General features: G+C 41.7%; 1 pseudogene; it reads right to left on the bottom strand.

The window, feature by feature from the left end:
* Positions 1 to 654: 654 nt before the first annotated feature.
* LOC122675894 lies at positions 655 to 3,383 on the bottom strand (annotated as a pseudogene).
* Between the last annotated feature and the right edge of the window lie 13,241 nt (positions 3,384 to 16,624).

Raw genomic sequence — 16,624 nt, 5'->3', positions numbered from 1 at the left:
GAATCTCAAAATATACATACAGGATTATGTATATGTATGTATATGTATATACATACAAAATAAACATACAGGTTTACACATATTTAGAAGTTCTTCAAAATCTATGTATAATCTAGTTGTTGTTTAGTCAGTAAGTCGTGTTTGACTCTTGAGACCCCTCTTTTGAGACCCCATGGACTGTAATCCGCCAGACTTCTCTGTCCATGGGATTTTCCAGGCAGGAATACTGGAGCGGCTTGCCATTTCCTTCTCCAGGGCGTCTTGCCAACCTAGGGATTGAACCCTGGTCTCCCGCATCGGCACGTGGATTCCTTACCACTGAACCACCAGGGAAGCTCATCTGTACACTAGAAGTGAAGAAAAGTCTTTGCCGCTAGAGCTTACCGCTGCAGGCTGGCGGTGCCCCAGGGTTTGGAGCCCTCTATCCGTCCCTCCTTCCCACTCGAGCTGCAGTGCGGGTCTGGGGAAGCAGCTGCTGTCTGGGTTTCTCTCCTTTGGGCTGTTTAAGGCAGAGGTACATGATGCTCGACCTCAGCCAGGAAAGAATACAATGTCCGCCAAGTTTCTGAAAAGTGAACAGACTAGCGCCTGCCTGAGAGCACAGGCGTTACTATTCGCGGGCGCTCACCCGCTGAGCTTCAGAGCACCTTTGGGTTAGAATTCCACATGGTCGTCCTCACTCTCATCGCTGTTGCCATTCTCCTCCTCTTCCCTCTTCAACATTTTCAGACATTTACTAGCTAAAATCGTCTTTGATGATGTATCTGCAAGAGGCTGAAAGGTGTCCGATTCCTCTGCAGCGTTTGATAAATCACTGTGAGTGCTTTTTTCTTTTCCACTCCAGCTGCTACAGGAATAGTTGGTGAGATAGTGAACAGTGTTGCGTGACCTTGGCAGTGAGCACCAGGGCTTCCTGGACACCTCACGGGGAGCTCTTTATGAGGGCTCGGATGTGGGACAGGGGCAACGACCCCAGCCGCTGCCGGCACTTGTCTTTGCCCTGGACCACGTCTGCCTTCTCCGCTCCTGCCCCGGCAGCAGCAGCCACGTGGGAGTTACAGTGTCTGGGCAGCAACCATCGCCGTGAGGATCAGATAAGGTATAGACATGAGAGAAATGGAAGCATCTGGGTGCAGAGGTGGGGGGATCAGTGAAATATTTTTCTTAAGTCTCGGGTATTATCCATTCAACTGTGGGGTCATGTTGCAGAAATCCTTTTTCAAAGGAGCATGGCCTTTACATGGGCCGTGTAAGATCGCAGTACGAGGTCACTGATTTAACTGACTTGTTCTGAAAATGAGACCCTTGGTTGAGATCCAGTGCTGCTGTATTCAGGCTAAAACATGCAGAGGATAGAATTAAAAGCAATTTCAGTCACAAAGCACCAAATCTCATCTGAGCCCATGTTTTCTAATTTCCTCTTGCTTGAGTTCAAATTCCTATTTAAATATTAAAAAGAGATTAAAGGACACATCCATACTTACAAATATAGACTAGGGAGTACACAGTTCTCATGCTAGAAACTTGTGGTAAAGTCTAGAAAATATAAAAGGTATCATTCAGGAAAAGGGCCATGACTGTTGCTCTAGAAATCCAATTTTTCTAGGAATATTCTTAAGAAGATAATCACACAGATATAAGAAGATATAAGGGCAAAAAGTTCACTGCAGTATTTCTCACACAAGTTAAAAGAGACCAATAATGTAAATGCCCATTATTGGGAGACTATAAACCAATAACTAATAATAAGAACACTTGTCAAGCATTGATCTAAGTATATATTAACTCATTTAATTGTTGCAATAATCTTAAAAACAAGATAGTACTATTTTACCCAATTTAGAGATGAGGAAACTGAGACATAGGATTCAATTTAATTTCACAAAGCTAGAAATTAGTGGAACTAGCATTTGAATTCAAGCAGTCTGGTTCAATGTCTAGGTGCTGAGAGCTATGTCATGCTGCCATTATATCTTCAAAACTCTCTTGCATGTTTATCTTTATTTATTTTTTTATGTTTATCTTTATTGATAAGGAAAGATGCCTACAGAATATTGGCCTAAAAATATAGTTACAGAATAGCACATACAACCAGATCCTACACATGAAAAATGATAAACAAAAGCACAGAGAGAAATCTGGATGAATGGTCCCCAAAATGGTAATTTTTTACAATTACTATGTATCATTTTAACAAAACTGATAAAGTTAATGTCCCAAAATTAAGCACCACCTCACTTGGACACTCAGCCATCTCACATGTAGGAACATCGTCATCTTTCAGACATCGTTGCAGATACTGTAGACTAAGGCCCCCACAGCACTCTGGCCTTGCTGCAGTAACTACACAGTGTTGCCTCTGATACTCAAGTGCTATCTACCTTTACCATTCTAGAACCCCAACATCCCCATTGATATCTAGGAGTTCCATTTCAAGACACCAACTATACAACTTGCAGAAAACAGCAATGACCAAACTTTTCAGGTAAATGTCAGTGGCTTCCCACCAGCACATTTCTTATTATCTAAGTAAAGCAAGTGCGTCTGGCCCTCCTGGGGAGCACACGTTAAGAGTTCTTAGACTTTCCATAGTAAATCTGTTCTGATATTTCCTGTGCCAAGATCCAACTCAATTCCATGGCAAGGAAGTTCTAGAAACTCCACTTCAATTACGGTAAGCTTTCATCATGTTCAGGTTTCAAAGCACCATCACAACACTTCAAACCGATTCCAGTGTCTCTGCCAGAGGTTAAGTCTTGAGTCATCAGTAAGTACCTCCATGCCAACAAATCCCCTTTCTCCGGAGTTCAATGGTAATAATAAGATCCACTCACATATCTTTCCCCTCATTCTTTTCTTATTACATTAGCAAAGCTCTGCAATTCCTTTGGTGGTTTATTTATTTGTCCCTAGAATAAAGCTCATGTTTCACTTCTAAGGCTGGGCCTAGAACTGACTCTGGTTACAAGCCTGGAGATAATAAGGGGTTGTAGCCGAAGGCCTTGAGGACAACCAGCATCGTCTTGTGAGACACGGGCATCACATAGGGTCATTGCCCGCCTCTAGGCAAGAGAAAGAGCTGTCTCATTTCATTATTATTATTATTGAAGTATAATTGCTTTACAGTGCTGTGATAGTTTCTGTTGTACAACAAAGTAAATCAGCTCTGTGTATGCATATATCCCCTCCCTATTGTACCTGCCTCCTTTGTCTCCCATCCCGCCCCGTAGGTCACTGCAGAACTCTAAGCTAGCTTCTTGTGCGATCCAGCAGGTCCCACTAGCTGTCTGTTTTACACGTCGTAGTGTATCTATGTCAATGCTACTCTCACAGTTCATCCCACCCCCCGCTTCCCGACCCCCGCCCCATGTCCACATGGCCATTGTCTACATCTGCATGGAAGCAACCTAAATGTCCATCAATAGATGAATGGGGAAAGAAGATGTGGTACACATATAAAATGGAATATTAGTCATAAAAAGGAATGAAATTGGGTCATTTGTAGAGATGTGGACGGACCTAGTCTGTCATATAGAATAAAGAAAGTCAGAAAGAGAAAAACAAATATTATATATTAATGCATAGACATGGAATCTAGAAAAATGGTACAGATAAACCTATTTGCAGGGCCTGACTAGGGACACAGCTGTTTCTGATAGTAAGGTTCAGGGAAATCTGAGATTTAAGGGTCTTGGGCTCATCCACCCAATCCCGGGTCTCAGGGTCCCTTTCTTTCCTATCAGGGCCCTGACTTTGACATAGGAGATCTAGTGAAGCTGTGCATCTAGTCTGCCTTCTTGGAGCTCTGCCACCCTTCTAATCAGATCTGAGCCTGATTTCCAGGACAGTCTGATATTCAGGAGCTCCTTTAGTGTGCCGTGTAAGAGTGACTGGCTTGGGCTAAAACCAGATCAACTATGGCCACATTCATCAGGGCTGTGGCTTAATTTTTCCCTGGCAGGAGTCAGGGACTTTGCCTTCTCCTGAACCAAGACTCAGGAAGGATGTTTAGATGTGAGGGTGAAGGCAGTATCTCTTCCTGTAGCAGCCTCTGCTAGCTGGAAGAGGACATATTCTGAAGGTACCCAGGGAACAGGGGATGCTGGAGACCCCAGACTTGGCAGCACACACTACTGTGGATCCTTATGCTCTGTAGGATCCAGGCAGCCTCACAGCTTGGCTAACCCCCTCTTTAGCTGCTTATTCTACTCAAGTCCCAGCTTTTAATAATAGCTGTCCTGCAGAGTTATTTGGAAAACTAGAGATTATAAAAATAGATATGCTGCAGTATTTAATAAAGTATATAATGAGAAAAAGTTACTACAGTTATTTCAATCTGGAATAGAAATAGCAACCATGAGTGGTGGAAGGGCAATACTGTGCCCAACAATTAACACAAAATTTAAAAAAATCATTTAGAGTGAGAGGCATTTTTGGAACCCACATCTCTCATTAGGGTTGTGTTACCCCCAAACTTGGTTTTGCCTCTTTTGTGGGTGTCAAGCCAAAGAGTGGGAGAAAGGAGGATTTATTACTCCCAGTAAGTAGGGAGTACACCGGGATCTTTCCAAAGCAGTGTCTCCCCAAGCAGCAAAACTGGGGAAGTTTTAAGCTAAGGGTACATGTATATTCATGAAGGGGTTTGGTTGGTTTATTCATACTGATGAAGGGGCTTAAACAGGGGAGAATTCAGCATAGTATTAAGGCAAACGTTAATAGAATCCAGGCTCTAGTTAAAGTCACCAGGGTCAGCAAAGTCAGCATCATCATTCCTTAGGTTCCAGTTAGTCTGGTGGTTGCATGTTCAAGGAGGTTTAGATCCTGCAAAACAGTTCAAGAATGTGTTTCAGGCTAATCTCTAACTTCAAAACAGAACTAGGCCTCTTTGCAACTGATAAATTGTCTTCAATATGGTTAAATTCCTGGAGAAGGAAGTGGCAACCCACTCCAGTATTCTTGCCTGAAGCAGCTACAGTCCAAGGAGTCACAAAGAGTTGGACATGACTGAGCACACACACACGGTTAAATTATTTCCCTGGCCTAATAGCAATTGTTTATTCTTACAATTCTTTTGTTTCCTTAACTTTCTTTCCTTATTAACTATTGAGATCCATTCTCCTGCAAAAGCAAGCACTGTGGCCAGGCTTAGATCCCAAAATGACTTAGGCCTAACATGGCTTCTCTTATGTCAAGAAAATTATGTCAAGCAAAAAATTCTTTTGCTTCCAGACCCCCTACCCTATTTGCCTACAGTTGTGGGTGTGGTAGCAGGGCCTTTGAGGGCTCTGGAAGCTATGAGAATAGCCCAGAAATTGGGGAATGGCCCTGTCCTCACCAAATTTACAAGTTTAGTGCTAGAATCCTGCTACTGTTGTTGTCAGATCATAGTTCTGTACTCACACCACAACGCCCTCACCCCTCAACACCCTGTCCTCATAATTGGTGTTCAGGACTTTGCATACCTCTGCCTTCTACCCTGGGACTGCTCTTACCTGGCTGCTGATGAGGGGCTGGAGGGCTGGGCCCTGGAGAGAGGGAGAGAAAGTACTACTGTGCGGGACTTCCCTGATGGTCCGATGGTTAAGACTCCACACTTACAATGCAGTGGGCTTGAGTTTGACCCTTAATGGGGAGCTAAGATCCTGGGTTTGATCTCTGGTGGGGGAACTAAGATCCCATAGGCTGCCTGCAGTGCAGCAAAAAAAAAAAAATTTTTTTAAAGAAAGTATTGGTGTGCAGCCATAAATGGCCATCTCTGAGGAGCTTGATAAAACTGTGCTCGGTACTCAGAAAGAGGGCCTTCCTAGGTGACTTGGTGGTGAAGAATCCACCTGCCAATGCAGAAGACTCAGGTTTGATCCCTGGGTTGGCAAGATCCCCTGGAGAATAAAATGGCAACCCACTCCAGTATTCTTGCCTGGGAAATCCTGTGGACAGAGGAGCCTGGTAGGCTACAGTCCATGGGGCTGCAAATCAGTCACCCATGACGTAGTGACTTAGTGACTAAATAGCTAAGAGAGAGCCCTACACCCGCCCCGTGTCTCTGTAGCTGTTCCCTCCTTCCAGCTCATCTCTCCTGCTGGATCCACCCCAGAATTGCCCACCATCCAGCTTGCTGATTCTCGTATGTGCTCTTCTGGAAATATTTCTTATACTACCATCTCTACATAGCCCCTACATATAATTAAGGCATTGATGAGGTGCAGGACATACTCCCCCAAACTATGGCAACCTGGCATATTAAATGGCTTTGGCTGAAAAAAATTTTTAAGGAAAGTAGATGCAGCAAGTTCACTCTGACTTACCCGTTTCCCCTACTTCCCTGAAATAGGTCATAAAACTGCTGTGTGAAAGGTACCCTAAGAGGAGCGAAGACATTCTTATTATTATGATGGGAATTTGGAGCCAAGAAATTTGTACAATGTAACCTTATTAAAGTCACCCTTTATTGCAAACTGTATATACAGCCACTATGGAAGACGGTATGGAGTTTCCTTAAAAAGCTAGGAATAAAACCACCATATGACCCAGCAATCCCTTTCCTAGGCATATACCCTGAGGAAAACAAAATTGAAAAACACACGTGTACCCCAATGTTCATTGCAGCACTATTTCCAATAGCTAGAACTGGAAGCAACCTAGATGTCCATCAACAGGTGAATGGATAAAGAAGTTGTGGTACATATATACTATATACTACTCAGCCATAAAAAGGAATACATTTGAGTCAGTGCTAATGAGGTGGATGAACCTAGAGCCTATTATACAGAGTGAAGTAAGTCAGAAAGAGAAAGATAAATATCATACACTGCTGCGTATATATGGAATCTAAAAAGATGGTACTGAAGAATTTATTTGCAGGGCAGCAATGGAGAAATATCAATAACCTCAGATATCCAGATGACACCACCCTTATGACAGAAAGTGAAGAGGAACTAAAAAGCCTCTTGATGAAAGTGAAAGAGGAGAGTGAAAAAGTTGGCTTAAAGCTTAACATTCAGAAAACAAAGATCATGGCATCTGGTGCCATCACCTCATGGGAAATAGATGGGGAGAGAGTGGAAACAGTGTCAGACTTTATTTTTTGGGGCTCCAAAATCACTGCAGATGGTGACTGCAGCCATGAAATTAAAAGACGCTTACTCCTTGAAAGGAAAGTTATGACCAACCTGGATAGCATACTAAAAAGCAGAGATATTACTTTGCCATCAAAGGTCTGTCTGATCAAGGCTATGGTTTTTCCAGTGGTTATGTATGGATGTGAGAGTTGGACTGTGAAGAAAGCTGAGCGCTGAAAAATTGATGCTTTTGAACTATGGTGTTGGAGAAGACTCTTGAGAGTCCCTTGGACTGCAAGGAGATCCAACCAGTCCATTCTAAAGGAGATCAGTCCTGGGTGTTCACTGGAAGGACTGATGCTGAAGCTGAAATTCCAGTACTTTGGCCACCTCATGCGAATAGCTGACTCATTGGAAAAGACCCTGATGCTGGGAGGGATTGGGGGCAGGAGGAGAAGGGGACAACAGAGGATGAGATGGTTGGATGGCATCACCGACTCGATGGGCATGAGTCTGAGTCAACTCCAGGAGTTGGTGACGGAGAGGGAGGCCTGGCATGCTGCGATTCATGGGGTCGCAAAGAGTCGGACACGACTGAGCGACTGAACTGAACTGAATGAGTGATATTAGCATCTTTTCATGTGTTTGTCAGTCATCAGTATGTCTTCTTTGGAGAAATGTCTGTTTAGGTCTTTTTCCCACTTTTTGATTGGATTGTTTGTTTTTCTGGTATTGATTTATATGAGCTGCTTGTATATTTTGAAAATTAATTCTTTGTCAGTTTTTTCCTTTGCTATTATTTTCTTGCATTCTGAGGGTTGTCTTTTCACCTTGTTTGCAGTTTCCTTTGCTGTGTAAAAACTTTAAGTTTAATTTTGTCTTACTTGTTTATTTTTGTTTTTCTTTCCATTACACTGGGAGGTGGGTCATAGAAGATCTTGCTTCGATTTATGTCATCGAGTGTTCTGCCTATGTTTTCCTCTAAGAATTTTAGTTTTTGGTCTTGCATTTAGGTCTCTAATCCATTTTGAGTTTATCTTTGTGTATGGCATTAGGAAGTATTCTAATTTCATTCTTTTGAACGTAGCTGTCCAGTTTTCCCAGCACCACTTATTGAAGAGGCTATCTTTGCCCCATTGTATATTCTTGAGGAGGCAGATATTTTTGAAGAGGAAATAACAGAAAGAGGTAAAACAAAGCAAAAATGGTGTGTTGGTCACTTGCTTTGGAAATTTGATTTTTGCTAAAACAAAAGTCATCCTGAAATGACTGAGAATGTATCCTAGTCCTAAATGACCAAGTATCAGTGAACTCATTTATCTTTTAAAATGTATTGCTAAAGGATATGTATTTTTTAAATGTAAAAATCATGATTCTCATACAAATATAAAATGAATATGCATCAAAGTTCTTCTTTCAGTGTGTTATTCAATAATTAAGGAGAAACCAGTAAGATATTATAACTGGTTCAAAGGCGAAGTGATAGATAAGGAATGCTGACATGAATTAACAACGATATAAACTCACTTTCTCCATGAGGGTGGGGAGAGAAATCAATTGTCTCTCCACTGGACAGAATTCATTTGCACATTTTTGGACAAGAGTCATTTGCATTGTCCTCAGTGTCTACCATTTACAGAGTTGTAAGTAGTTCAAAGAAACTCAGAAGAGATAATCCAGGGGGGATGCATGAAACAGAACACTCAGTTACCTTTTGTTGCCGTTTCAAAGTCTTGCACAAATTTTACTGCATGTTGTCAGGGTACTTAATTCTCTGCCCATAGTATGCAGTTTATATTTGTTTAAAAAAAAAATCTGGTATGGCTTTTTATTACTTATTAAAAATTATGAGGACAGGAGTCTTAGTTTTGTATTGATGGGCGCAATTCATTATCTATAAAATTCTTTTCCTGAAAAAAGTAGTTATCACTGTAAAAACTTATTTTTTTGCTAATCTGACTGTGTTCATGTATGCTACTAAGGAATATGACTATTGGATATAACAATGGTAGGGTGGCCAAGAAAAATACAGAATTAATATTGTTTTATTGTAAGTATATGTCAAATATCAAAAGAAAAAGAGGAAACATGGCTGTTGAGTGGACAGCTCACTGTCCACTGTCTATCTCACTAAGCTAGGTTTTGCTTTGATTTTCCTAGTTGTAAAAATGATGGTAGTACCAGGACATAAAATAAGCTGCACTTTTTAAATTTTATTATATTATTCTTATTATTGGTGAGGCCGCATAGCATGCAGGATTTTAGTTCCCCAACCAAGGATTGAACCTGAACACCTTGTAGTCGAAGCAAGGAGTTTTAAACATTGGACCACCAGAGAAGTCGCTGCAATTTATTTTTAAACTTAACTTTTATTACCTATTATAGGGGAAGACAAAGTTTTCCTCAACCTTTTTAGGGTCCCTGGCTGGTCTGGAAATTAAACTGACAAAGACAGATTAATGGGAGAAAAAAATAAATGTTTATTTAATACAATTTTTACATGACACGGGAGTCTTCATAAGGAAATGATGACCCAAAGAAATGGTTCATCGGACATCTTTTTATGATAAATTGATGAAGAGTAGACAGTCTTGGAGAAATATAATAGGTCAAAGAGTCTGAGGTAAGTGTAGTAAACTGGGGCAAACAGTTCATTTGGATTCTTCTCTAGCCCTTTGTCTACAGAGAGAAGAATGCCCTTTTCCCAGCCAAGGGAGAGAGCCCCTCACAGGAGGGTGAGATGGCCTGTTTCAGGGAAGAAGTTGGGGGAGGAGATCCAAAGTGAACTTCCTGCTTTTGCTCTTTTCCCTAACTTCTCAGCTTACAATATTCATTATGCCAAGGTGCCATCCTGCACATCCTGAACCTCATCTAACACTCCACTAAGCAATAGTTATGACTTGCATTTCTGCATGAACACCACCCAACCCAACTGCCCAGGAGGGGAGTGATCTGACCACATGATAACTTTTTCTGAGGCTGGAATGGTGAGCCTGCAGTGACAGCCCATCACACCCTGCTTACATCACTCGAGAGAGTTTCCATTATGACGAGTCATCACAACTTTCTAGCTCATTCGAGACACCAAAGGACACATTCCTCCCTCTTTTCTAATAAAAACTAAGTAGCTAAGCAAGCATAACTCTTGGATGCAGAACACCTTACAGAAATTTGACAAATATGACATGTTTTCTACCTTATTGTATTATCATAATTTATCTTTCAGGACAAGGTCACACAGACCTTGGTCTCCTCAAGTGTGTTAATTCTACCTACTCAGCAAAACAAAGCAAAAAGCTAACATCAAGCAAGGTCATATAAGTTGAATAAAGAAGAGGATAAAATTCTAGACAAGTTTTAGAGGTAGAGTTAATAATTTGCTGTGTGATTAAATAGGAGAAATAAATTGAGGCAGGAGTGGAAAATGCTGCCCAGGCTTCTGGGTTTTGTAGCTGAAGACATGGTGAAAGTTACTCAGTCCTGTCCAATTCTTTGCAACCCCATGGACTATACAGTCCATGGAATTCTTCAGACCAGAATACTGGAGGGGGTAGTTTTTCCCTTCTCCACAGGATATTCCCAACCCAGGGATCAAACCCAGGTCTCCCGCATTGCAGGCAGATTCTCTACCAGCTGAGCCACAAGGGAAGCCTGAATGAGGCTTCCCTCCCATGGTGAGGCCATCACTAAAATGGAAAATCAAGGAGCAGCAGGTTTGGCTTTTATGTAAAAGAGACTGTAAAGGTGAGATTTGAGTTTCATACTTAACTGTTTTGCACATTTTCCTTCCATTCAATGGTATTTCCACATTTTGGATAATTTTACTTAGCAAATTACATTAAATTTCAGCTCATTTTCTCTTTAAGGAAAAAAACCAGGTACCTGTATCATCTAATCAGAGCTTTTGATCAGCCTGAGATGATCAGTGTTCTCATAATGAGTTCTTTTAAATTCCAATCCAAAGAAAATAAACATGGAATTTTAATCACCCTATTCAGCCTCATTGAGAGGAAATTCAGTTTCCTGTTAGGTCTTTTGACATAATGAAAAGAGCTTCAAGGTTCCCTTCTCCCCCTCCCCTATACTTGCCTGATCATGCATGTGTGCCCACTTGGTCATGTTCCAGGCAAGAATACTGGAACAGGTTGCCATTTCCTTCTCCAGTGGATCTTCCCAACCCAAGGGTCAAACATGCGTCTCTTGCACCTCCTGCATTGGCAGGTGGGTTCTTTACCAGCTCAGCCACCAGGGAAGACCCTGCCTGATCATGAGTGGTACCCTATAAGTTATTGCTAAAAAATAAATATATCTTCTTTAATATCTCATTTGGCTCTAATGTGCAATTCTGAGGTCTACTAGAAGCTCTTTTAGTTCATAATCATCTACTATTACCTGGAATATATAGATTTTAAGTATGTAAGGTTTATTTTGGCCCATTTACATAGCTAATGTTGTCCAATGAGTCATGATGTTACCTATTACAACTATGCTAACCACAGAGGAGAAGACCCTACACATGGACATCACCAGATGGTCAATACTGACATCAGATTGATTATGTTCTTTGCAGCCAAAGATGGAGAAGATGGAGAAATCAGCAAACCAAGACCATGAGCTGGATGTGGCTCAGATAATGAACTCCTTATTTCCAAATTCAGACTGAAATTGAAGAAAGTAGGGAAAACCACTAGATCATTCAGGTACAACCTGAATTAAATCCCTTACCATTATACAGTGGAAGTGACAAACAGAGTCAAGGGATTAGATCTGATAGAAAGAGTGCCTGAAGAACTGTGGACATTGTTTGTGACATTGTGCAGGAGGCAGGGATCAAGACCATCCCCAAGAAAAAGAAATGCAAAAAGGCAAAATGGTTGTCTGAGGAGGCTTTACAAATAGCTGAGAGAAGAAGAGAAGCTAAAGGCAAGGGAGAAAAGGAAAGATATATCCATTTGAATGCAGAGTTCCAAAGGATAGCAAGGAGAGATAAGAAAGCCTTCCTCAGCAATCAATGCAAAGAAATAGAGGAAAACAATAGAGTGGGAAAGACTAGAGATCTCTTCAAGAAAATTAGATATACCAAGGGACTATTTCATGCAAAGATGAGTACAATAAAGGACAGAAATGGTATGGACCTAACAGAAGCAGAAGATATTAAGAAGAGATGGCAAGAATACACAGAAGAACTCTATAAAAACGATCTTAATGACCCAGATAACCACAACAGTGTGATCACTCACCTAGAGCCTGACATCCTGGAAGTCAAATGGGCCTTAGGAAGCATCACTATGAACAAAGCTAGTGGAGGTGATGGAATTCCAGTTGAGCTATTTCAATCCTAAAAAATGATGTTGTGAAAGTGCTATGGTCAGTTTTCATTCCAATCCCAAAGAAAGACAATGCCAAAGAATGCTCAAACTACTGCATAATTTCACTCATCTCACACGCTAGCAAAGTAATGCCCAGAATTCCCCAAGCCAGGCTTCAACAGTATGTGAACCGTGAATTTCCAGATGTTCTAGCTGGATTTAGAAAAGGCAGAGGAACCAGAGATCAAATTGCCAACATCCATTGGATCATCAAAAAAGCAAAAGAGTTCCAGAAAAACATCTACTTCTGCTTTATTGACTATGCCAAAGACTTTGACTGTGTGGATCACTACAAACTGTGGAAAACTCTGAAGGAGATGGGAATACCAGACCACCTGACCTGCCTCCTAAGAAATCTGTATGCAGGTCAGGAAGCAACAATTAGAACTGGACATGGAACAACAGACTGGTTCCAAATTGGGAAAGGAGTACGTCAAGGTTGTATATTGTCACCTTTAAGTGCTATGCAGAGTACATCAGACAAAATGCCAGGCTGGATGAAGCAGAAGCTGGAATCAAAATTGCCGGGAGAAATATCAATAACCTCAGATATGCAGATGACACCACCTTTATGGCAGAAGTGGAGAAGATCTAAAGAGCTTCTTGATGACAGTGAAAGAGGAAAGTTTAAAAGCTGGCTTAAAACTCAACATTCAGAAAACTAAGATCATGGCATCCAGTCCCATCACTTCATGGCAAATAGATGGGGAAACAATGGAAACAGTGACAGACTTTATTTTCTTGGGCTCCAAAATCACTGCAGATGGTGACTGCAACCATGAAATTAAAAAACGCTTACTCCTTGGAAGAAAAGCTATGACTAACCTAGACAGCATATTAAAAAGCAGAGATATTACTTTCCCAACAAAGGTCCGAGTAGTTAAAGCTATGGTTTTTCCAGTAGTCATGTATGGATGTGAGAGTTGGACCATACAGTAAGCTAAGTATTGAAGAATTGATGCTTTTGAACTGTGGTGTTGGAGAAGACTCTTGAGAGTCCCTTGGACTGCAAGGAGATCCAACCAGTACATCCTAAAGAAGATCAGTCCTGAATATTCATTGGAAGGAATGATGCTGAAGCTGAAACTCCAATACTTTGGCCACCTGATGCGAAGAACAGACTCATTGAAAAAGACCCTGATGCTGGGAAAGATTGAAGGCAGGAGGAGAAGGGGACGACAGACAATGAGATGGTTGGATGGCATCACTGACTCGATGGACATGAGTTTGAGCAAGCTCTGGGAGTTGGTGATGGACAGGGAAGCCTGATGTGCTGCAGTCCATGGCGTTGCAAAGAGTTGGACACGACTAAGTGATTGAATTGAAGTAACTGACTAAACAACAGAGGACCATGTCACAACTCCATTTAAAATCTCTGTTGGCTTCCCCATAGAATAAGACCCACATTTTAAGTTCCTTGATACTATGACTCCTGGCTATCCTTTCAGCTAATTTCATTTATATTCTGCTTCCAAACAGAACTTGTTATCAAACCAAATTTGAGTCCATGGGCCAATCTACTGACACTAGGTTGTGTTGAAGGGAACTGCAGCACTTATTGTAGGGTGCTGGTCAAGCAGTCCAGGGCAGCTAGTGCTCAAAAAGTCACAATTCCCCATAGGTTTCAGCAAAACACTTTCAAAAGCCTGGTGAGGGAGGGCCATCTCCTGTGTTCAACTCATGCACAATTCTCTGATTGGTTGATAGTGAAGTAGCAGGGTGGTGTCACAGAGGTTACTATTATGATCCTTAGGCTCTGGTAGGCCTGGGGGCCATGTTCTTATGATAATCAAGTAGTTTCTTCCACTTGGTGGGGGTTTTCATGTCGGTAAAAACAACACAGGAAATGTGCATCAGATACTATTACCTAGGTACTAAAGCAGAAAGGAACTAAAGCAGACAAAATGGAGAAGGGGTGTGTCCTTGGAAGGCCCCATAGGGTCCTACTCAGTTAGAAATTTACACCTCTGCCTTAAGTGCTTGTCACCTACTCCTTGTCACCTACTCATATTCTCAGTCTACTCATATTGAAAGTCCAGACTCAAGTGTCACCTCTTCAGGTTTTGTTTGAAATTCTACAGTATCCTACATAGGCTTCCCTGATGACTCTGGTAAAGGAATCTGCCTGCCAATGCAGGAGATGCAGTTTCGATTCCCAGGTTGGGAAGATCCCCTGGAGAAAGAAATGGTAACCCACTCTGATATTTTTTGCCCGGAAAATCCCATGGACAGAGGAACCTGGCGGGCTGCAGTCCATGGGGGCGCAAAGAGTTGGATATGACTTAGCAACTGAAGAACAAGTATCCTACAGAGAGTTTGCCCAAAGATATGTGCAAAAAAAGTCTTTTTTTTTAGTTTCATTCCAAGTATCTTAGATTGAATTATTAAATCAAATTTCTTTCACTAAATTGCAATTCATCTAGCCATTTAAAAAACAAAAAACTGCTAGTATTCTTGAAAAGAAAATCTTTGATAATAATTCTTTGGACATCAAGCCCAGAAAGTATTTTTGACACCATTTTTCTTTAATCCAAAGTATTTTTCACCTAACATAACCAGATACATTTTGTAAACATCTCATGAAACACTTGTTTTTAAATAATTTCTGAAATTTCTGTTATGACAATTAACCACTTAAATGATTAAACTCCAACCAGGGTATGAATAACATGCTGAACTCATTGTGTTCTGCAAGCTGAAAATACATCAGTACCCAGTATAGATAAGTGCTTTTTGGACTGAATTTACATGCTTGGATCTTAACTGGGGAGTGGGGAGATGAACAATAAAAAATGAGTGTCATGTATCAAAGTGATTAAGGCTCCATAGAGATTTAAAATCTTAGATATATGATTGAGTGGCCACTTTAGAATGGAGGGCCTAGGAAGGCTTCTCTGTGTAGGCTATTCTCAAACTGAGACCTGAAGATTTTTTTATGAGGCAATAAAGTGAAATTTAGAAGAAAGATCGTTCCAGCCAGGGGGCTCCGCAGCACAGCAAGGGAGACAGAAAGTGGCAGATGAGGTAGGTGAACAGGCACCCATAGATCATGCAGTTCTTTGTAAGCAAGCATAGGTGAATTTAAATCTCCAAGCAAAGAAGCCATTAGTAGATTGTAAAAAAGGGAGCAAGATAATCTAGATTATACTTTTTGTCATTTTTGTTTGCTTTTTTAAACGATCCCTTTAGAAGCCTGTAGAGAGCAGATCGGAGAGGGAGTGAGGCCCATTGGAAGGTGATCCACAGATAATTTCGGCTCAGACTAAAATGGTGTTTGTGAAAACCGAGAGTTGAATGCAGTTTTGTAAATGGAGTCAAAAGAACTTGCTGATCCACTGGATGAAGGGGAAGACGGGGAGGGAGAGCTGTAAATTCACTTCAGAATATAGACTATTTATGTTCTTTAGGATGCTTTGCAACGTCTGGCGTCTTCCTCCCTAAGGAATTAAACTCCTGACACATTTTCATTTTATATTTATATATTTGCATGCAAATACATTTGTGGGCTTTCACGTTCCACCAGGGCCACACCTTGAGGGTTTCATTCTGGCTTCCCTTGGTAGCTCAGCTGGTAAAGAATCCGCCTGCAATGTGGGAGACCTGGGTTCAATCCCTGGGTTGGGAAGACCCCCTGGAGAAGGAAACAGCCACCCACTCTAGTATTCTGGCCTGGAGAATGCCATGTATACAGTCCATCGGGTCGCAAAGAGTCAGACACGACTGAGCGACTTTCATTCACTTCCCCTATCAAACATAATCTTTAACAGATGAAATGAGTTGAAGAGTGAATGGGAAATGAGGAGAAGAGATAACACCTGTCTACAACTCAAAGAAGTTTGGATTACAGGTCTTGTTCTTCCATTACCCCCAAGAGCGGCTGCACCTACAATTGCTCTGGGGAACTACCCAATCATTACAGCGTGCTGTCTCAATGCAACCACCAGACAAGATGTTCCTCGGTCCAGATATGTCCGGATAAGGTCAAAGCCATGGATTACTACAAACTGATGTCACACTGACTCCATGCAAATATCCCGCCTGTTTCTCTTGCAAACTGGCTTCGGAGATCTTCGGAGCAGAGAACCCCAGCGGAGTAAAGTCAGAGCCGGCGGGGGCGGGGAATTGTGTGACGTCAGTGCATCGCGCGGCCCGGGGGCGGGGCCTAGTTTTCCCTCGGCGCCTGGGCGGCTCCAGGTG

Source organism: Cervus elaphus, chromosome 19, assembly GCF_910594005.1.
Source record: "Cervus elaphus chromosome 19, mCerEla1.1, whole genome shotgun sequence".
Lineage (NCBI taxonomy): Eukaryota > Metazoa > Chordata > Mammalia > Artiodactyla > Cervidae > Cervus > Cervus elaphus.
This window is presented reverse-complemented; position numbering and strand designations above follow the sequence as displayed.